Consider the following 24,370-nt stretch of genomic DNA (forward strand, 5'->3'; position numbering starts at 1 on the left):
TTGCTGGGAAGTTGGACAATACTATCTTTGCCAATTTTGTCTCTAAGCTGGGATTGAGGGCTTTCTTCCAAAGCTTCATTTTCTTGGTCAATTTTCATTTCAGAGAATTCACCAATGACTTGCAAGAACCTATTCAATTCGTCATCATCATCAAAAACTTTCCAATGGTGGACATTATCAGGCAAGGATGGTCTGTACTTCATTTGGACTTCATAAACTAGTCTGGGGGGCATGGGAGGGATAAACATGCTGGTAGACACAACAAGGGAATCAACAAGATGATTTTTGGCTCTAGGGATGTATGAGATACAAAAACTGTCAAAATAATATTTGAGTCTCCATACCTCATCTCTGTATGCTTTCAGCCTTGGATGCTTTGCTTGAAATGTCCTGTTTACTTGCTGAATGATCAAATCGGCATCTCCAAACGCCGTTATGTTTCTGATTCCTCTGTCTTTAGCTGCAGTGAGACCCAATATCAAAGCCTCATAATCTGGTATATTATTCGTGACTTGAAAATCCAACTTGAAAGACAAATGTGTGCTTTCTTTCTCTGGAGATACCAGCACCAACCCTGCTCCTGCAATCTCCTTGGAACATGCTCCATAAAAGAACATGTCCCAAACCTAACTTCCTTGCTCTTCCTCAGCCTAATTTGTTGGTTTCTTGAGCTGCATTGAGGCCTCCTGGGATTCTATTTGGAGGATACATGCTCCAAAATCAATGTCCATAGCATATATGGGATGATTAGTAGGATTCTTCTCATCACTAGTGATGTATACCAACTGTGCTTCCCTATACAATCTCCTGCTTTCTCCTCCAAAAATTGGGATAGTGGCATAAGACAAATGATTTTGCAATTTCCCACCTAGTCTTTTAATCCATCCTCTAGACAGCAGCATGCCAAACTTAGGAGGGACATCTGCTACCACAATATCCATCATCATACTCTTCATGGGCAGCTGAGTTAGGGTAATAGCTAAATCTTTAATCAACCCCATACCTTTCACCTTTCTTGAATCAAATGAGAATAAACCATGATATGGTTTGGTGATGTCAAGGCCCAACTCTTCCATGACAACTTTAGGCATTAGATTGTGGCTGGCCCCTGTGTCTAGCAGGCAATTGTGGAGGATTTTGTCATGAATTGTCAAGGAGACATAAAATGATGGAGAATTATTATTAGCAGGTTTGATGATAGGGCTAAGCACAACTGTAGGCTTCTCATCTTGTAGATTGACAGAGTCAGTGGAGTTTTGTGTCGTTTCCAGCTCAAGAGCTTCAAGGATAGGCTTTCTAAACTCTTCACTCTTTACCAACTCTACCAGAGGCACAGATATTTTTAACTTCTAGACTTCTGACTCAAAGCTGAAAGAGGAAGGTAACTTATCAGAACCTCTTACCTCTTGAACTAGTGTTTTGAGGATGCTTGGATTAGCTGCTGGTCTTCCCTGTCTGATATTCTGTGACTCAGTTTGGGCAGTAGCTCCTTGGCAAGATCCTTCTTGACATTGTTTGCCTTTGACCTGAGATTATATCTTTGATGTTCGCCAGTCTGCAAAATAGCCTCTCTATCCTACCTTTGACTGTCATGTTCCTGCAGTAAATATTCTTCGTATGCAACCAATGTCAAAAAGGCAGCACTGCCTTTATCTTCCATACAATGAATTTCATCCTCATCTTCAATCTGCTCCTCCTCCATGACCACATTTTGAAAAGGAGCTTTAACTCTTTGGTCCTCATTAGTTTCTTTACCCTTCTGAATGATTTTCATTTGCTCATTTGCTCTCTTGAATGGATTTGAATTTCTTGGAGCAAATGTGTTTCAAAACCTTGTCTTCCCAGAGTTTTGCTCAATCTCTAGCTTAGATATTTTAGCAGCCAATGACTCGATCATCTTAGTCATTTTATCAAATTTGGGATTGGAAGGTGAGGCAGAGGAAGAAGATGCCTCACCTCTATGCCTCCTCCTATCAGCATGACTCCTGAGCTTTCCTGCAACCATAATGTTAGATTCTACCTCTAGTGCCGCATCTTGCATTTTAGCTAGAGTGGCACATCTTCTTTCTCTCAAAAGCAAGTGGAAATCAGAGTCAAAAGCATTGGCATAAGTGAGTTTGTCAGAGGTGTGGGTAGGCTTTACCTCAGCTGGTATCTTACTATACATATGGTTGAATCTTTTATTAAAATCAGGAAATGATTCCCCATTTTCCCTCTTCAGGTTACCAAACTCAGTATGGTAATGCAACAAGTATTTTTATCTCCCCAGTGCTTTAAAAATACTTCACCTAAGGCTTCAATATCAGCAATAGATCCAGGGGGTAATTCTCTAAACCACTTTCTAGCCTCTCCATCAAGGCTCTGTACAAAAACTCTCATCCACACATCATTCTCACTTATATCCAAGCTATCAGCATAGCTGTAGAAATATTCAAGGTGCTCTTCAGCTGTTACTCCCTCTATGCCAGTGAACTTAGGCATGTATTTCTGATATTCTCCTGTAAGCATCGCGTTCAAAGGAACAAGAAGGACCAGGGGTCCATACCTAGCAGCAATAATTCTTTCCATCTTTGTAGGTGTTTACTGTCCTGCCATGACTGGGGTATGTGGACGGACATTGGCAGATTGAGTAGTTTGAAGAAATGTAATGGATGACAGAGACAACGGGATGTTTTGGACTCTATGGGAAGCTTTCCTTGGACTGAGATTCAAAGGGGAACTAAATGAACAAGGAGCTTTATGAATCTCTGCAAGTGTTTCTTCACTAGCAACACTAGTCTCTATATCTTCAAATTGTGTATCCTCAACTAAAAACTTGTCATGCAGAGACAAATAAAATTTCTTGGGCTTACCTAATCCTGATGCTCCTTTTTGTGATGTTTTCTTCTGTTTAACAATCTTCTCAGGGTCAAGCACTGGACAGCTGGTGATTTCTGAGGATTTCTTCGAGTGTGTCTGAAGAACTGAGCTAGGACTATGATGTGGAGTCACCAAAGGTTGGTTTTCCCTAGTGGAGTTTCTAGATAGATGATTACAACCAAAAATGTGCCCAGACTTTCTCTATCATCAAAATCTGGAACTATGTCGTCTCCCAGGGAAGCTGAGCTTCAATCTCCTCCCCCCAACAATGGCGCCAATTAATGTTATCACCCCAAGAAACTCTCCTAGCTTGTATCTCGGAGATGCTTGGGAACATTACAAACTCAACAAAATGTTGGAGATGGATGAATGGAAAGAATGATGCTTGTCCAAGCCAGATAACCACTTCTACTACGCTTAAATCCAGACATGGGTGAACACCCCCAGACTACAAGGCTTTAGACCACCAATTACTCACCTTTTGAGGATTAGGTGAACATGGAGAATAATGACCACACCATCAAATGCACAAGACCATGTGATGGTCGGCTGCAACTAGCAAAATAGGCCTACAAATCTATTTCCTAATGCAGAGACAGGATGACAACTCTCTGGCATTAAGTAAACAGAAACCTGCATAACACATTCAATGATACACACTAGACTTCAACACAGAGGTGGGATGACAGCCCCTCTGATGCTAAATATCAAGAGCACATGAACAAATGCATAACAGGCACAACCTAGAACATAATAGAAATGTAAAGTGAGAAATTAACAACAAAAGAAGCTTGTATTAGCTGAAAATGAAGACTAGACGCTGCAAGTATCAAAGTAGTTATAGTGTCCAGAAGTTGAACCTTACATCAAAACAACAACCATCAACCCTGATTACATTTTTTTTCTGGGTATATATAGAGTTTGATTACAAAAATATGTTGTTGTGCTATGTGTGGAGGGGCCATAATGGAACACCAACCGCTTTAACTCTCTGATGGCATCCCTGCTACAATTTGCTTGCTTTAATGAATGGATTTGATCTTTTCTACTGTCCTGTTGTCCTTCTCTGAGCAGGTGGTGTATAATATGAATGAAGTTCCATAACCATTGAATGCATTTACGTGCTCTTTTTTGTACCTCTTTCTTATCGACCATCCTTCCTTGCTAAAAGCAGTTGTTGTGGAGTAACTGCATAGGGTACTGGTAGTTGATCGTCGTTGTCCTTTGGGAGCACAGATTAGTCAAAGGTGGCATATTGCATAGCGGGTAGAAGATCTGATCAGAAGAGCAGGATTGGCTGTCGAATGAAACAGATGGATGATGGGTACATCTTGGCGAGAGGTATCAGGAGGTTCAAAAGCGGAGTAAACGAGGGTTGTTGGATCGCACAGATGGATGACAGAGATCTCTTGGAAAGAGACAACGGGAGGAAACGAGCATAAACATATCAATCAAACGTGAGCCATCAGATCGCAGGCGACCAAATCCGATGACTATCAGATGGAAAAGGTGCATGGAGAGTTAACACGCGGGGAGATCGGGCTTAAGCGGTAAGTGGTAATGCTCTCATCACTTTTGGGAGGTGAGTGGTAAACATACGTGGGCTAGCGATACGAGTCACTAGGTGACGCGTGGCGGATGGGACAGGGCAGAAACCGCTTTATCGCAAGTTAACATGCGATTAATTTATGGCAGCAGGGGAAAACGAATGACGTCCAATCATCTCAAAAATGATTGGACAGTGGAGGATCAATGCATATGTTTTTGTCGGATGCGGCCGGGGAAGCAGCAGGTTAGGGATTTCGTGAAAGCGCATGGCTATATGGGTTTAGAGCTTAGCGCCTGGGGGCTATACTGAAACGGGGCTTATGCTGAGTTATGGAGAAAAAATAATAAGGCGGGGTTAAGAGTGTAAGGAGGATGAAGAAGAAGGAAGGAACAAACTACTGCGGGCTGCCTTCTGAGCATAACATATGGCCAAACTTGTATGCGGTGCTCCAAATGCGGAATTGAATAGCAGAGCTAACAAAAACTACTTGTACATAGTGCCACATGCATGAAATGTAGACAACACTACCTACACACATTGACACTTGTACAACATGTACATAAGACCACCTATACCCAGCACTGCATATGTAACATTCAGACAACACTATCTGTACCATCATGTACATAACATTGCATAAAAAACATGTACACACACTATATATTTACAACCCCGCATGCACACAAAAACACATATGAAACATGTACGACATATACAACATATGCACAACAATAATACCACAGATCCAAACCACATTGTCTCTACCAGGTAACCTTTCTAGTGTCTCTCCTCCATCATTGCTTATCCTAGCATGCCACAGACCACACAACTTTCATTTTGCTGATGCATCCCTTGGTATATCCTTTCCTTAACATAGACATAATATAACCACATAATATCAACTCATAACCACATGATACTAACATCATAGATGTGTCAGGCTACTCTTCTCGCTTGATTCCTTATGAAACAGGAACCTTTTCATGCCATTCGCCTGCATAAGAAATCATTCGTCCACATGAATGATCTCTGAAAACCCTATTAGACAGTGACCTACATGCATACATACATGCATATATAATCATTAGCATAAAACAATCATTATCTTGTCAGACAACAATATACATAAATACATGTATACTTATATAAACACCAACATAATTATTATCATAACATTATTTCCAGATATCATAAGGTCTAGGTTAAGAGAACTTCCCTATTTGTGCACATCATGAAAAACATTGAGAACCACCATTACCAACTTGGGGAAACCATCTGACAACTCAATTCCATTTACTTTACCTTTTCTAGTTAGTCGTCTCATGTTTATACTTCCACCATCCATTTACAACAATGGACCCAACCAGTCCTACCAGTTTTCATAGTCTTACCTTCTGCTATGCTTACTCATGCACTGAGCTTCATCTAAATCTTACATTACCTTTCGGGTACCACACAACTCTCCCTGATCTCCATTTAACTTTCCTCTTTCTCAACCAATTCCCAAGACTCAAAACTTAAAATGAAACCATAAGAAACAAACCAGAAGAAAACCATGAAAACTAATAGCAACACGACTCCGCAAACAAAGTGGTATGGCCATACACTAGAAATGAACAAAGATGTCAATCAAGCACAACAAATCATGAAAGACCAAAAAAAAAATATTCTGAACAGACACCTTGACTCAATCCCCATGGTTCCCAAGGAAAGCTCAACCAAAGCCTTCTTCAAGATTTCATGGCAACCTCTCTTTCCGTGTAACTCCCTACATCATACTTCCATAAACACATAACATTCAGTGCACAAATAAATATAACCATACAACAATTACCTTATCTTGTTGTGCCAAGCATGTTCTCTTGTAGTTGAACACATCCATGCCATCTCTCAACGGACTCCAATTCCCTTGACAAATCCACATGTAACTAGAGACTAGCTAACATACCTCTTAATTACATGTCCATGAATATAGGACATTTCCACATAATTTTAGACAAATCAAGGTTAAGAAAAAGTCTTGTATGCAAAGCACTCATTCATTTGGAATTAGGGTTTCCAATCATAACCAAAGGAATTATTGCCCAATTCATTTCCTTTACTTCTTTACCTTGCTGCAATCAAGGATTACTATGTACTATTACATCACCCAACTGTTAGTTATATAAACACATCAACTATTACCTTCTCACGCTAATACCAAACATGTTTCCTACAACTTCCCACTTATGTCAACCGTGTGTTCCAAATATTAAGACAATCATATCTATCAATTTGAAATCAACTTTTACGAACAATCATGTCATAACCCATCATCAGCTCATAGTCATTAGGCATAATGCTACAACTGTCAACTACATTCAAGTACATATCCACTGTCTCAACACATATGTCTTAGTACTATCATCTTAAGACAAGGTAATTAGAACACATACTCATATTATGAAATTCACCAAACATTCAACCAACATGCAAATATACCATGTTAAATAAATCAACTAGACAACAAACACTCAAGCACGAAATAGATGTCATAATCAAACAATCAAGCACAAGGTAGATGACATAAACAAGTTCAGACCTTAATGTATCTCAGGGGAGTCTATCTTGTCTGCACAATCAATCTAGTTAGCATGATACAACTTCACAACATATCAACTCAAACATATATCATGATATCCATAATAGTAACCAACTAACATGTTCATATCATAAGATCATAATCATTTGTAGTTCATTCATAATAATCACATATGTACAATCAATCTAGATTAGTATGACATAATATCACAACATATTGACTCATACCTGAATGTCGTAACCCTAACCATCTGCATAGTTCAAAGAAGAATTCTCTAGAGAAAACTCTGAATCACAACAAATTAGGCAAGAAAGAAACAACTCTCAAGGCAGGCATGGAGAAAACCTTGTCCTCTCAAGCATCAACAATTATGAGGATTTGAATATCGCACAAAGTAAATCTTCATTTAACAACAAAGCAGATCTCCTAGACCAAACTTATTCTCCGACTATCTTCAAAAGGACGAACACAATAGGTCATGAAACTAAGACACCAATGTCCCAAGAAAAAGAAGAGATGAAGGAGATGCAAGATGAAGGAAGTTGGAAGACCGTAGAGAAAAAAACGAAAGCTACAACATCAATCTCGCCAAGAAAGACAAGGAGCCAGACAATTAAAAACTAAGAAAATTATAGGTCCGATAGACCATTTTGGTCTCAGTGTACGTTAACCACTATCATCATAAAAACAAGTTAATGCAATAAATATAACATCAATATCTTAAATTCAATGAACATAACCATCACACATATGACCAATCCAAATGACAACATCCATATATCAATGAAATAACACTAATCATCAAGTTATCTAACATAAAACAATAATAGAAATGCATACAACCACATGTTACCATCATTCTTGACTATATGACTCATATGCATATGACTATTTTAATCAACTATCATCTATCATGTATGTAACCATAAGATAAAAATACATGTCTGTAAACCTAATGGATATAAAAATCCTTAACTTACTTACCTACATGCGAAACATACAAGACCTATATGACGATCTGGTATTACCCCAAATTCTAATGTTGTAGCCTTATTATGATGATCTGCATCTCCTGCTATATGTCTACCAACACATTAGCATCATAACATACCACTATCACCCTGATAACCTAAATTGCATACCATGACTTCACAATACATGTTTTACCTACTATTCATGCATAACTATAACCAAGACCATACATGCATGACAACTGCATATAGATATATAACACATGAGTACAAAACCATATACTCATCCTTCTAGCCAGAGCCCATTCATCAATGCATGACCATATCAACTACAAAAACCATGACCTCATGCATGACAACAACAACCACCTCACGTGCATTTAAAAACATGTGAACACTGATGTGCATAACAATGAATAATCAACCATATACACATGAAGACATACTCCATGACAACACCTTTAACTTTCAGATGATGACATCACTACAACTATGATCAACACCATGAAATGAGACAAGCACATCGAATACATTCATAAGGAACATATATGCAACCAACAAGAAAGCATGATCAACACACAACCCAAAGAGAGAGCAACCACACTCTGATACCACTCTGTAACACACTCCTCCCACATCTACCCAAGCAATTGGCTAGCTGGTGTAAACATTCGATGAGAGGCCACTATGATATGATTCAACCTCCTAATTCATGTTAAGGAAATGGAATCGACAGAAGCACACCATACAAACATTAAACATCTGCTTAAAGACCCTGAGGAACCAATCCAACACTTTAGACAACTTGTTCTTGTGTCCCACTGTGCTTTTCGACAACTTAAGCCTCATCTTCTTTCATGCTATAGGCATTATAGCATCCAAAAACCCATATTCACTCTCGTAGACTTGCCTACCAATGTCTAATGACCTAATTTTACAGTGTTATGCTAGCGTCCCTGGGATTTGAGACACTTTTTTAGGCCCAAATCCGAGGTCACTACCGAGAATTTCATGATACCTTTAAAACAATAGAGGCGTATTTGAGAATCGCCATGAATCATTTATGCCTCAACACATTAACCCCCATTCCATCCATTAGACCATAGATACATTGTTCATTCATATAAAAAATATGATGAAAGCCATACATAGGCGTTGTCATAAAACACATACATAACCAACATAATATGGAGAGAAATAACCATGAAATAACATCCATATAAACCACATATAATACCGTATAATACTCATAAAAATAGAGGGAGAAATAATCTTTCATTGATGATGAAAAATAAAACCAAGGATGGGACTTCCAGATTCCACCTGACCGTAAAATGGCTAAGCCAATTCTCTCTTCACCCATTCACCTGAGTACCATATTCCAAGCATGAATGTGGGATCTCATAGAACACATCAATTAAAACTCATCTAGAGCTTCCATATGCCATCCACCTCAACCCATCAAATAGTTATTCCACCTCATGGTCTAAACATCACAAAACCATCATCACATTGGTCTCCATCCAAGCCTTCGAGGGCTCCAGAGCGTTTATTCCAACCAATGCTCCCGGGACTAGTAATTCAACCCATTGCGTATCCAGGGATTCCATAGTGTTTGTCCAACAAATGTTTCCAGGACTAGTAACTGAACCCACCAAGGGCTTTTAGAGCATTTGTCCAACCAAGGCTTCTAGGACTAGTAACTCAACCTAAGCTGTTATAGGGTTTCGAGAGTGTTTGTCCGACCAGGGATTCCAGGACTAGTAACTCAACCCAAGGTATGGAAACATAATAACGAACCAAAAATAAAAAATGAAAGTAAACTCGCAATCACCATGGTTGTCTAGTAAATGTAAAGACTAGGAAATCCTTTGTCAATCTAGACATTCCTCCATGCCAATGACATATCACAACTAAAAATCCATATGCATATACCATGCGTGCCAAAACTGGTGAAGCAATCATACATGCAACTTGGTACCTGCAAGAAAATCTGATGTAGTTTCTGATCCTGATGCCTTCTTGCATTGTCCTACTCTTCATTTTCCTTCTTGCTCCAAGAATCCAAGTATGCCACACCCACCAAGAGTGTTCCAAGAAAACTCTAAGTTTCCAGGGGTATGAAAGAGAGAATAATGTGAGAGAGCTCCAACACTGAGCTGACCAAATATGAGCCAAGAGCTTACACTGACTAATCTTGAGCCAAGAGATTACACTTACTAAGATCTTGTCAACTGATCCTCAGAATCCTTTTTATCAATGAGGCCTCTATTTTCTTCATTTTCCATTATTTTCCTTCAATTTACTCCTCACATGCAACCTATGACCTTTCACCTTCCTTTTCTCCTAATTTCCATTCTTTTCATAAATAAAATTCTAGTTAATGCCTCATGCCTTTCTAAAGCCTTATCCATTTCCTTTACCAATTTCCTTAGCCATAATAAACTGAATCAACACCCATTAGGATGTTTTCCCCACCATTTATCTTGTAATACGTGTCCCATCACTATGGCCATATATATATTTTTACATGAAATTTTCACCAGGACTATTGCACTTGGGAACAATTCTCATGATGTCATCTCTTTGCCTGCTCGATTTCTACATCTCTTTCTAGTCACCCTTTCTCTTGATAACACTCCTCTCATGTAATATACAAGTGAGTATAATGATGCATTAGTGAGCATGCCTATGCAACAAGAACATGCCCATCACATAAAAACATAATAAATACAAATGGAGAGTTCTTTGTCCTACTGAAGGGATAAGACTCAAACCAATAGTTATAGGGCCAACATCAAGAACATCTGCAAGATGAAATTGACAAAATTGAAAGCAGAAATTCTAAAGAGGGAGATTTCCTCTTAGATATATAGATAGCTAGTGAATTTTTGATTGGGTCCCAAATTTTGGTCACACAAAAGAGAGGTTTAGCTTTTATATGTACATCATTGACATATATTAGCACCTTAATATGTTGTTGGGAAGAGTATTAGTGGATCAAAATGTAGCCTGAGATGAAATATTGTTGATGCTTTGCAACCTTCAACTCACAACGAAAATTACCGATAATTGACTACAATGAATCAAGACACATATTTTTCTTCCACTTCATAGAGGATTCTCACCAAGATATAGAAAACATTAAATGATTATGGAAGATCCATTCTTCCTCAACACTAGATGACTACATCAATGCACACTCTAAATGCTTATTATTGTTTTTCTTCATCTTTATGTTTATAGATGCATAAAATATCTTAGAGGACCACAAACCTAAGACTAGCAACTTTTTAGTTTTATATTTAACAACATGCTTAGTTTTTGGACACTAAAGCAACCTGAGATCTAAAATTGGAGTGGTTTCCCTAGTGATAGACTACAAAAAACCATATGATGCATTTTTTATTGTATTTAAGTAATGAAATATTGTTTAACCCACACACATAGTTGTTTCTTTCCATAATTCAATTAGAAACTAGGACACTACTGAAAACGGGCGGTGAATCTGTAGTGTAACCAAATTATACAACTATTGACAAATTAAACTTTTCAATATCCTTAGTAATCATTCATTAAGAAACATCATAAATCACATGTAAATCATGCATATCTACAACATATAAAGACATTAATCTTCTTCTTTATTCCTTTTTCAAAGACAAGCTAAAAATTTCTATTACATCACTACCTGCAAGCTTCTACTTGTATGTTTCTTATTTTACCACCTAAAGGAAGCTACCACTCCCAAATATATTAGCTACCACTGAAAGGAGGTACTACTCCTGATTTTATTAACTACTATTGAAAGGAGGTACTACCCCTGATTTATCAACTACAACTAAAATGAGCTACTAACCTTTATTTATAAGCAACTATTGAAAGGAACCCACCATTTATTTCTTACCAGTCACTACTAGAAGGAGCTACAACCCATGAAATGCAACCTCCAAGTTGCTAGCCATGTTTACCCATCTTTCATAATATTTTCAAACTCAGATCATCAAGACTTTCTTGCTACAAAAATAATTTTCTCTCTCTCTTTAACACATCTCAATAACCTATATCAACATTTATACCACCATAAAATCACATTCAACAAATACTATTCACTAATTTATGATATTTTTTGCATACACCAACATATGCTCATAAAATCACCATAATACATCAATGCATTCTATGCATTTTTACACACCTTTTAGACAACATATATGATGCACTAACACCCTAATGTATCATTAGTTACCCTTTTTCTGCACACTACAATATGTATCATGTTGCTCCAACAACCACTTCTTGCTTATTCATTTTTTCTTTTAAAGACTTTGAACTAATAATTTTGGTTTTTGAATTTGGTTATTTTTAGCTCATCAAATCCTTATCTTGACTTTTTTATCATTTCAATTTAATTTATGTTAATTGGTATTGATGTGCAAAAATTATATTCAATCACTAGTGTATTATTTTGTTATGAAAATATGAACTAAACTATTTTTTTCTTCAATTCCAGTGAGTTAGAGCATTTAGTAGAGGTTTTAATTGTAGTTCCAACTTTAGCACACTTCCAAATTTAGTAAAACTACCAAATATACCACCAAACTAGTAAGTCTAGACTTCTATTATAGACTGGAAACATTTATACTTCTAGTCTAAATTGATAAGTTTTAGACTTCTGGTCTATACTGATAAAATAGACTTCCAATATAATAGACTTCTAGTTTAATAGACTTCATTCTAGTCTACTTCTAGTTTAATATACTTCCAGTCTAGCCAACTTCCATTTTAATACTTCTAGTCAAGTCGACTTCTAGTCTAGTTGACCTCCAATCTAATAGACTACTAGTCTAAGAGACTTCTAATCTAACAAACTACTAGTTTAATAGACTTCTAGTTGAATAGACTGATAGTTGAATATGCTGACTTATTCCACCCTTGTCATATGAACTTGTTTTTCTCATAAGTTTTGATCCGGGAGGATTTTTTCAGACTTCCATATATTGTTGGAAAGGAATTTTGAATATCTATCCATCTAGATAGGTCCCAAGAACATATGAGAAAAATAACTAAGTCAAAGATTGATCTGAACATAATGCCCCTTTAGACACCAATTTCACTTGTTCACCAACTTCCTCACAAAATTTGATCAATGCCACTTCATGACACTTCCTTTTATATCAATGTCAACATATTTTTAACAAATTCAACATTTGGTATTAGAGTAAGTTACAATGCAAAACAAGATTGATTTTTTTTGTGATGTGGAATGCTTTAAGTAATGGCCATCAACAAAAATGGTTTCAATAATTTTAGGACTCAAATGCCAATCATTAAAGGCTACAATTATGGTTTTTAGGGTATTAAAATGAAAGTCTTACTTTTTTTCTTTTACATATAAATTATGAGATCTGGTGGAAAATGGTTATACAAAACAAATAAATACTCAAAATAATGTTGGCTAGATAAAAATCAAAAGAGATCAATTAAGGGGAAATTGAAATATAAAATGAATAAATAAAACATTATTCTGTTACCAAAGAAGAATTCAAGGTTTTGTTTATTCATGGATTGTTGCAACAAAAAAATAAAAATACAAATGAGATGTGTTATAACAAGTATATAAAGGGATATGTAAGGTAAAATATGAAATAAAAAAATGAAACAAGTCATGGGATGTGATCCAACAAGCACATCAAGGAATAGGTAAGGTAAAAGTTGTTAAATCACAATATGTCATAAGAGAATATAAAACTCCTTCCACTTAAGACTCCAAATAAATACAATATTTTTCACTGGAGCTATAGAAATAGTGAGTGAAATTACATCATATGGAAATGATTTAAGAGATCAAAATTTGTTGAAATTAAAAGGAAAATCTTAGCACAAAATTTGATGTTATTGTTGTCGTTATTCAAGAGTGTATAGACAAGTCATCAATTTGAAAATTTCTCCCTTGAGTAAAAAATGACCACTCATTAACTGGGAAGAGTGTAAGAAACTTTAGTATGCAAAGGAAGAGGAAGAGTATTTTATTGAAATAAATATTCTCATTCCAATAGATTCAACCATTATGAACATAATTCAAAAAAGGAAACAAGCTAAGTTTCCAAAGTAAAATAAAATGTGAAACTTTGGTTTTAGTTTTTTATTTAGTTGATAAGGTTACCAAGGATGTATTACTTTTGGATAGGGGCTATAACAACCACATAATTGGGAGATACCAAGCTAGTGGAAGTTATAAGGTAGGGGAAAAATTGTAGTAAAAATAAAGCAAGGAAAGGTATTTTGTTGTTTTTAAGAAGAATGAATGCATCATATAGATAAAGAAAATCATCATTAGATCATAAAAAAATGAATATGTTGCAAAATATAATATTCACTTTAATTTTTTCTTGTTAAACAGTTAGCATATTAAAAGTTTCCTTTCGGAATGGTTCATGAGTTATGTACATCAAAAAAAATATTTAAAGTTATGAAATGATAAGAAAATTGTTAAAGGATTTTCTCTGATTGATTATGTTCATAGAGACTCATTTATATTAGGAATATATTGGAGAGAGAAAAACATTGGAGTTAGTACACACACACACACACACACACACATATATATAGTCGCATTTAATCCTTGTTACTAAAAAAATAAGTACTATTTTCTTTCTTTGAGTTATTTTGTGATGGAGAAGCATCAACCCTAGTAAGCCCATTTTATGTTATGTAACTAGATCAAAATAACATAGAAACATAAGAAAATATAGATCAATGACTAGATAATAAGCCTCTTCAAGGGGGAAACCTCTCTTTACATCACATAAATGAACAATTCTTGAATGATTCAAATGATAATACCTCACTGGTATATATAAGAGTCTAAAGGGTCAAAATATAATTAGGGCCTACATAAAAATAATAATTTAATGGCACAACAATAACAATAATGTGCTTCTATGGGGTACAACAATAACCATATGGAGGCTAAAATAGTATTATAGGGACCTAACATGCCCCTCTACTTCAAAAAAGTGTTGTCCTCAATGCTTGAGTAGTTCTAGATGCTTCTATACGAAATAATCATACTCCCATGTGGAATATTCAATGTGTAACTTCTTCCATTTAATGAGATAATATGAAATTGATCAATTTTGTAGCTTCTTGATTCTTGTTTCCATGATTTATTTAAGATCTAATACTACCTTTCCTTCCTCATCAAGTCTTTACAATATAGTTTGAATTGGGAACTTTTCACCGATAACCTTTTTTAAGAATGGAACATGAACAATTGAGTGCACTTACGAGGACGCAGACAACTCCAATTTGTATGCCATAGTACCAATATTTTGCAACACCATGCAACGACCAACGTACTTGGGTGATATTTTGTTATCCTTATTTACTTGATTGAGGGAAATTTGTTTGTATGGTTATAGCCATAAAAATACCACATCTCCCATCTTGAAACATCTTTCCCTGTGATGATTATATGCTTATTTTTTCATTCGATTTTGTGCCAAAGTCAGGTTATCCTTCACGAGTTTGAGAACTTGTTGTTTATGCTTGATGTGATATTCCATTCCTTAAACCTTAGAATTGTCTCTTAAATATTATGTGGTGGCTGGTGGAAGACATCCATAAAGCACCATAAATGGGGTCATTTTGTTGTGGTATGGAAGGAAGTGTTATACCACCATTCTACAATAGAAAACCACATGAGCCATTGTGTTTGTTTATCAAATACAAATAAATGAAGATAGCATTCCAATAATGTGTTCACTATCTCAATTTGACCATGATATTGAGGATGATAATATGAGTTATGAGCTAATTAAGTACCAAAGCAATAAAATATTTATGTCCAAACCATCAACTGAAAATGGGATCTCTATCAATTACAATAATATTCGGGTCTTCATGTATCTTTTGAATTGTTTCCACAAATACAATAGTGATTGTACTGGCTTTGGAAGGATGAGATAGTGAACAAAAGTGTGCATACTTGGTAATCCTATCAATTACCACCATGACGACACTCTTTTCTTCAGAATTGTGTAATAAAATCCATTGATACATCCTCCCAATGTTTACTTGAAATGGCTAATAGTTGTAAAAGACCTGGGATCATACTTTTCTCCGCTTTATTTTGTTAGCAAACTAAACATTCTTCTACAAACTTTTGAATATATGATTTAAAGTAATAAAAAAAAAATCTTTCTTGACCGAGTGGTTATTTTTTAAACATGTTGAGTGTCCTCCTATAGGGGAGCTATGAAATTCCAAATGAAACTTTTTTTTGATATGGGAGTTCTTATGTGGATGTAACCAATCTGTGTACCACAATGAATTATTTTTCCAAATAAATGTATAAGATGCGCCAGGATCTTGCTACATATTTTGAATGAGTGTCCACAACTATTTGCCATTCTTCCACTCATCCCTTGCTTTAGTTATAAAATTACGTTGGATAATATAAATGGAACACACGGATTCCACCACATCATCATCGATTCTTATTAGTGCATCTGCAAAAATATTTTTCTTCCTTTTTTTGTAGATGATTTCGAAGTCATAACCCAACATATTTATGACCCAATTTTACTACTCTTCTTAAGATAAAATTTGTTCGAAGAAGTATTTAAGACTATCATGATATGTTTTTACATTAAATCATCTTCCCATTAGGTAAGGGCTTCATTGCTTAAGGGCATATAGTATTTCCTGTTGGCATTATGATGCATGTGTTGTACTTGATGGCAACCCACTCGTAGAAGAAACAAACTCACTTATATATAACTAGATGAATCTACAGAAGAGATATCAGATGTGACAAATACATGGGATGCAGGACAACTCAAAGGAATCAGATGATAGTTCTCAGTATGACAAGTTAGCTTTGCCATCAAGTCCAAAGGGGGAGATTGTTGGCATTATGATACAAGTGTTGTCCATGATGGCAACTCACACAGATGATAGATCATAGATCAGTAGCAAATATTTGATGATCAAACTACAAAGAATGAAGAAATAAGAGTATATATGCAGGTTTAGAGTATATACACAGGTTCACTATATACCAAGTAGGGTATACACACAGGTTATACACAGGTTCACTATGTACCAAGTCGCGTATATACGTAGGTTCGCTATATACCAAGTAGGGTATACACACAGCTTATACACGCAGGTTCACTATATACAAAGGCACGTATACACGCACGATTGCTGATCAAAAGTCGCGTATGCGTATGCACGCACTTTCATTCATGGAAAAGTGCGTACATGTGGGAAAGCTTATTTCTGGGTCTGTGGTATTTAGACCTATGGTTTTGGTCCTTGGTATTGCGTCCGAAGTGTTGAACCCAGCTATTGGGTCCCTAGTATTGGTTCTCAATGGTTTTGGACCATGGTATTGAGTAAGGCCTAAGAATTTAAAAGGAGAGGAAGATCATTAAGCAAAAGCATTCAGAAAGTCTTGAATATCTGATGAAGGATGAGATTCAGTATGCAGGTTATGGGTTCATGATGCATTGCTTGATCTGAGCTAAGGACGAATCTCACCGGTTGATGGAGAACAAGATCTAAGGATAGATCGGGATCAAATGGTTTGAAATGAATTATCTCTATATGGTTGATTATGCTAGATCTGTATACTGACACATGGAATGTTCTGAATTGGGTATAACTTAAGTTTGAAATAACTGCAACTCATGATTGAATATTTATAGATCTGTACACGGGTTGGCTTTGGTGAAAGTGCCTATGTACGCAGTTTTCGTTCGTCATAGTAGCGTATACATTATGATATATGATATTTGATGTTTCAGTTAGATCTGTTATTGTTGCAGAGTTCTATTGGTTGTTCTATGTTCTAGTGACTGTGTTGACAGGGTTTCAGTGTTTTAATGATTCAGAGATTGATGATGCTAGTATTAATTGATTTTGTGCTTCAATGATATTGATGGGTCCAGTATGAAAATTGGATGAAACGTGGCCTTTCAGATTATAGTGTTGTGCTTCAAGAGTATCCAGTCTGAAAATTTATGAAATGTGGTTCCTGGAGGATGAAAGGTGATTGTCGGCCGACACCTACGTACTAGTACATCAGTTAGTACAAGTAAAAAGCAGGTGGTAGCTCCCTTCCAGTAGCAACTGGAAAATGAGTAAAGGTTGGAGCATTTCAGTAGGCCAGCATGTATGTACAAGTAAGTGGATCAGCTAGTACAAGAGCTTAGGGGGTTGTAGCTCCCTTCTAGGAGTGTCTGGAGAACAAGAGAGGGTTCTAGCCCTCTGCAGGTTGCAGCCTGCGTACTGGTAAAGGAGTGCACCAGTACAGAACTATTGTAAAAGGAAGTTTCTTATTAAAAGAAGATAGAGACAACTTGCAGTAGGTGGTTTTCACCCACATTGGGTTTCCACCTTATATCATGGTGTTCATGTGTGCTTCTTATGTGTGATGATCTGTTCTGTTTTACTGCATTTGCTTATGGTTCATATGGTTAATTAAGTTCTGATGCACTAACTAAAGATCAACATTTAATGGATTAACTGAATCATAAGTATTCTGGATATACGCTAGTTGAATTAGACACAGTTGCGTATACACACGGATTCTATTAACTGAAGTAGCATATATGTATCTAAGTATGGAAATGAAAAAGTTTTATTGATTTGATAATACTAATTCACCCCCCCCTCTCAGTATTATTTCCAACAATTGGTATCAGAGTAGGTCCTTTGGTAGAAGCTTGATCGCTTGAAGGAGATCCGTGGAACAATGTGAAAGAAGCTTAAGAAGAAAGCACCTAAGAAAAGGAAGACATCTCAGAAGAGCTATGACAGTGGGAGTATCGATTGGGGAATATGTGGAAGAAGCACTTCAGATTCAGAATCACTTCAAAATGGAGATGAACTATCAGGTATGAATTTGTTATCCTCTAGTGATACAGTTATCTATCCATTTGAAGATGATGAAAGTGGTAACGAAACAACTGAAATTGCTCTTATGGGTGAGCAAGAAAGATATCAAATAGAGGCAGAATTTAAAAGGCTTGCAGACAAAATTAGAGATTAACAAGATCTATTGAACAAAAGGGAATGTTCCTTCAAAGAAGAAGCTACCAAACTAAAAGTTCAACTAGAGGAAGGAAACAAGGTAAGGAAGGTATTCAAGGACAAGGTAGTTCAATGTCAAAAGTTGTAGGATGAAGTGACATCATTAAGAAATGAAGTCAATGAGAGGAGCACAACAATCAAGAAACTCAGAGATAGATCCAGTTATTATGAAAGGCTTGAAGCTATGATCCTCTCGCTAAAGGAAGATCTTGAAGAATCAAAGAAGCAGAATAAATAACTACTCCAATCTTTTGAAAAACAAGAAAACGAAGTTCTTCAACTAAGACATCAATTGGAACAAGGAAGAAACGCTGAAGAAAACATGAAGAAGCAGTGTCTTGAAAAGGAAGAGCAACATCAGGTTGAGGTAAATATTCTAAAAGATAAATTAGAATAAAAATATAAGCTCTTACGATTTCAAGATAGTACTAAGATCTTGGATGATATTCTTAGTAGTCAAAGGTCTCCTGCTATCAAAACTGGTCTTGGTTTTCATGAATCTATTGAAGGTGAATCTAGTTTAGAAAATAAGACAAGGAACTCTAATGCAAAATCTAAAATGCTCAACAAGGAGATGAAAGGTCAACCCCATCAACAGCCAAGGAAAGAAATTCTTCAAAGAAATTCTTTTACTCCTCCAATGAATAATGTTTAATGTTATGTATGTCATAACCTTGGACATGTTGTAGCCAGATGCAGAAGAAGAATGGTGCAAGATCATCACACAGAAAGATCATCACATTCCAAGTACTTTAAGGGATATTTTTTTTCTTGCAATATGTTTGGTCACAAAGCTGTTGATTGCTATAGAAGGAATATGAAACATATGAGATGTTATGCATGTAACAAGCTTGGACATATAGTAAAGGAGTGCAAGAACAAGGTACGGGCACCACACCAAAAGGAGAAAACATCATCACACTTGAAGATATGGAAGAAGAAGGAAGTACAGTCAGAAAGATGTGGCACAACACCATATACAGACATAACAGACTCAAGGGGAGCTGAAAGTGTAAAACTTCAGTGTCATAAATCTCATACACAAGTTTCATAAAGGGAAGTCGCGTATATACGTGAGTTAGACACTACACAATCGCGTATATGTCAGTCTGAGGAAAAGTAGAGGGAACAGGCTCAGAAAAAGGGTCTGATATGATTCAGTCCATTATTTGCTCTGTTTGATAATGGTTACAATCTGCTAATGATGTGTGGAAATGTCTTGATACTCATAAGATGTTTAGAAGTGTTTTTGATCCTAACTTAATGATGATAATACCTTGATACTTCTTGCTAATATATGCATGAGCAGATCTGACAGTAAAAAAGATGGCACAAGTTCAGGGGGAGCATATGCCTTTAATAATGCATTGTTGGCATTATGGCTAGTAGTCCTTGGTGATGATGCTTATATGGTTAAATGATATATCGTGCTATGATATGGTTATGAGTTGTCCATCTCATATAATTCTTAGGGTTACATAGTTGAGTTTCATATCAGATTTGTGGTTGATTCTCTGAATGGTGCTTACATACACAACTTCATTACTTGATGATGAGTCACTCATATGCTACTGTCATCATATGCATAAAGATCATATAATACAGTTGTCTTACAGGATTCCTATAGTTCTTGGCACCCATGTGGATGAGGATTGTTGATGTTGATGATATAAAGAAGTCTTGGCAAATGATCTTGAGCTCAAGATACATAGTGCTGGATACATGAATGATTACTCAAAGTTGCATTATTGGAGACAAGATGATGATGAGTTCTTACCTATATGATGATAGGTTGATACTTACATGTTGATTGATGCAGATGTTCTCAAAGTGATGATACTTGGATCATGCAGATCTTGATGATGATGAGATGACTATGGTATTTTTCAAAAATGTATTTTTCAAAAATGATTAATGTGAATATCTATATGCAGACATACCTTATTACAGGGCATTTACAGGTTGCTGATCTGGAAGTGGTTGTACGTGAGTTTTATGAGATACATCCACGTATATATGCATGTTTCTGTGGATACAGTCACGTATATTTTGGAAATCAGTGGGCCGAACTCTAGTTGAAGAGAGTCTGTTGTGGGTCTGACAGAGACCATCTGGGACAGGTGCAGAGGGAGAACATGATTACTGGTCTAGATGTTGTTGACAGATGCTTATGGAGCAGATCATACATTGTGTATGATAGTTGTTGATGACTATCATGGTCTTATTTAGATGTAAAGGTGATATCAAGACTCATGATGTAATAGTGTGTCTCTATCTATTGTAGTCATTTTATGAAATCTATCCTGATGTAATTTGTACCCCCTCTATGCATAGGAAGGATGATGAAATATTTCAGTCATGTATTTCTTTTATTATCAAGGTCATGTAACAGCCTATGTTGGTTTCCCCACTATGCCTGGGAGAGATGATGTTATACTCGTGTTATCATGTGTAAACCTTGATGTATCCCCACTTGGTTGGGTAGATGAGTCAATTCCCACTTGGTTGGGAGACGGATGTATGTATGAGTCCTTAGTGATAGGAAGGTCATTTATGATAGAGTCATGTTCTTCTTGTAGAACATCTTTTTGCAAACCTTGCTTACAGTCAGGGGGAGCATGAACAACACACTTCAGCAGAGCAGAGACTTCAGCATGTACTCAGAGGGAGCATGGATAGATTAGTACACCTTGGCATATACAAAGGGGGATCTCATTCACAGATTCAGCAGGTACTCAGGGGGAGTATGGTCAGCGAAACGTTTATCAAGGAAAGAGAATATCTTGGTCTGCCCTTTGCCCTGGATGTCAAAGGGGAGAGTGATTTGTTGTTGTTGCCATCAAGTCCAAAGGGGGAGATTGTTGGAATTGTGATGCATGTGTTGTACTTGATGGCAACCCACTCATAGAAGAAACAACTCACTTATATATAACTAGATGAATCTACAGAAGAGATATCAGATATGACAGAATACATGGGATGCAAGACAGCTCAAATGAATCAGATGACAGTTCTCAGTATGACAAGTTAGCTTTACCATCAAGTCCAAAGGGGGAGATTTTTGGCATTATGATGCATGTGATGTACTTGATGGCAACCCACTCGTAGAAGAAACAACTCAGTGTTGTTGCCATCAAGTCCAAAGGGGGAGATTGTTGGCATTATGATGCATGTGTTGTACTTGATGGCAACCCACTTGTAGAAGAAACAACTCACTTATATATAACTAGATGAATCTACAGAAGAGATATCAGATGTGACAGAATACATGGGATGCAAGACAACTCAAAGGAATCAGATGACAGTTCTCAGTATGACAAGTTAGCTTTGCCATCAAGTCCAAAGGGGGAGATTGTTGGCATTACGATACAAGTGTTGTCCTTGATGGCAACTCACACAGATGATAGATCATAGATCAGTAGCAAAGATTTGATGATCATACTACAAAGAATGAAAAAAGAAGAGTATATATGCAGGTTCAGAGTATATACACAGGTTTACTATATACCAAGTAGTGTATACACATAGGTTATACGCAGGTTCACTATGTACCAAGTCGCGTATATACGTAGGTTATCTATATACCAAGTAGGGTATACACGCAGGTTCACTATATACAAAGGTGCGTATACATGCAGGATTGCTGATCAAAAGTCATGTATTCGTATGCACGCAATTTCATGCACAGAAAAGCGCGTACATGTGGGAAAGCTTATTTTTGGGTCCATGGTATTTAGAAATATGGTTTTGGTCCTTGGTATTGCGTCCGAAGTGTTGAACCCAGGTATTGGGTCCCTAGTATTGGTTCTGAATGGCTTTGGACCATGGTATTGAGTAAGGCCTAAGATTATAAAAGGAGAGGAAGATCATTAGGCAAAAGCATTCAAAAAGTCTTGAATATCTGATGAAGGATGAGATTCAGTATGTAGGTTATGGGTTCATGATGCATTGCTTGATCTGAGCTAAGGAGGAATCTCACTGGTTGATGGAGAAAAAGATCTAAGGATAAATCGGGATTAAATGGTTTGAAATGAATTATCTCTATATGGTTGATTATGCTAGATCTATATACTGATGCATGGAATGTTCTGAACTGGGTATAACTTAAGTTTGAAATAGCTGCAACTCATGATTGAATATTTATAGATCTGTACGCAGGTTGGCTTTAGTGAAAGCACGTATGTATGCGGTTTTGGTTCGTCATAGTAGCATATACATTATGATTATGATATTTGACATTTCAATTGGATCTATTATTGTTGCAGAGTTCTGTTGGTTGTTCTGTGTTCTGGTGAGTCTGTTGATAGGGTTTCAATGTTTCAATTATTTAGAGATTGATGATGCTAGTATTGATTGATTTTGTGCTTCAATGATATTGATGGGTCCAGTATGAAAATTGGATGAAACATGGCCTTTCAAATTATAGTGTTGTGCTTCAGGAGTATCCATTTTGAAAATGTATGAAATGTGGTTCCTGGAGGATGAAAGGAGATTGTAGGCCAGTGCCTATGTATTAGTACATCAGCTAGTAGAAGAGTAAAGGGGGTGGTAGCTCCCTTCCAGTAGCAGCTGAAAACGAGTAAAGGTTGGAGCATTTCACTAGGCCGGCACCTACGTACTAGTAAATGGATCGGCTAGTACAAGAGCTTAGGGGGTTGTAGCTCCCTTCTAGGAGTGTTTGGAGAATGAGAGAGGGTTGTAGCCCTCTGCAGGTTGCATCCTGTGTGCTGGTAAAGGACTGTACCAGTACAGAACTATTGTAAAAGGAAGTTTCTTATTAAAAGAAGATAGAGACAACTTGCAGCAGGTGGTTTTCACCCACATTGGGTTTCCACATTATATCATGATGTTCATGTGTGCTTCTTGTGTGTGATGATCTGTTTTGTTTTACTGCACCTTCTTACTGTTCATATGGTTAATTAATTTCTGATTCACTAACTAAAGATCAACATTTAATGGATTAATTGTATCATAAGTATTCTGGATATACGCTAGTTGAATTAGACACAGTTACGTATACGCGCGGGTTCTATTAACTGAAGTAGCGTATATGTATCTAAGTATGGAAATGAAAAAGTTTTATTGATTTGATAATACTGATTCAATCCCCCCTCTCAGTATTATTTCCAACATTTCCAACATTTCCTTTTCATAAATAGGTTTGTGTAAATTATTTCCCTTGACTAAGAAACTTTCAAAATAAATGGGTCTTACTTCTTTCATTAAAACAACACCACTGTCATTGCCTATGGCATCAAATTCCATAATAAAGGTTTTTTTCAAGTTTGGTGTAGCTAAGACGCGATC

This window comes from Pinus tabuliformis, chromosome Q (assembly GCF_031772625.1).
Source record: "Pinus tabuliformis cultivar Carrire ecotype Pingquan chromosome Q, CPIR1, whole genome shotgun sequence".
NCBI lineage: Eukaryota > Viridiplantae > Streptophyta > Pinopsida > Pinales > Pinaceae > Pinus > Pinus tabuliformis.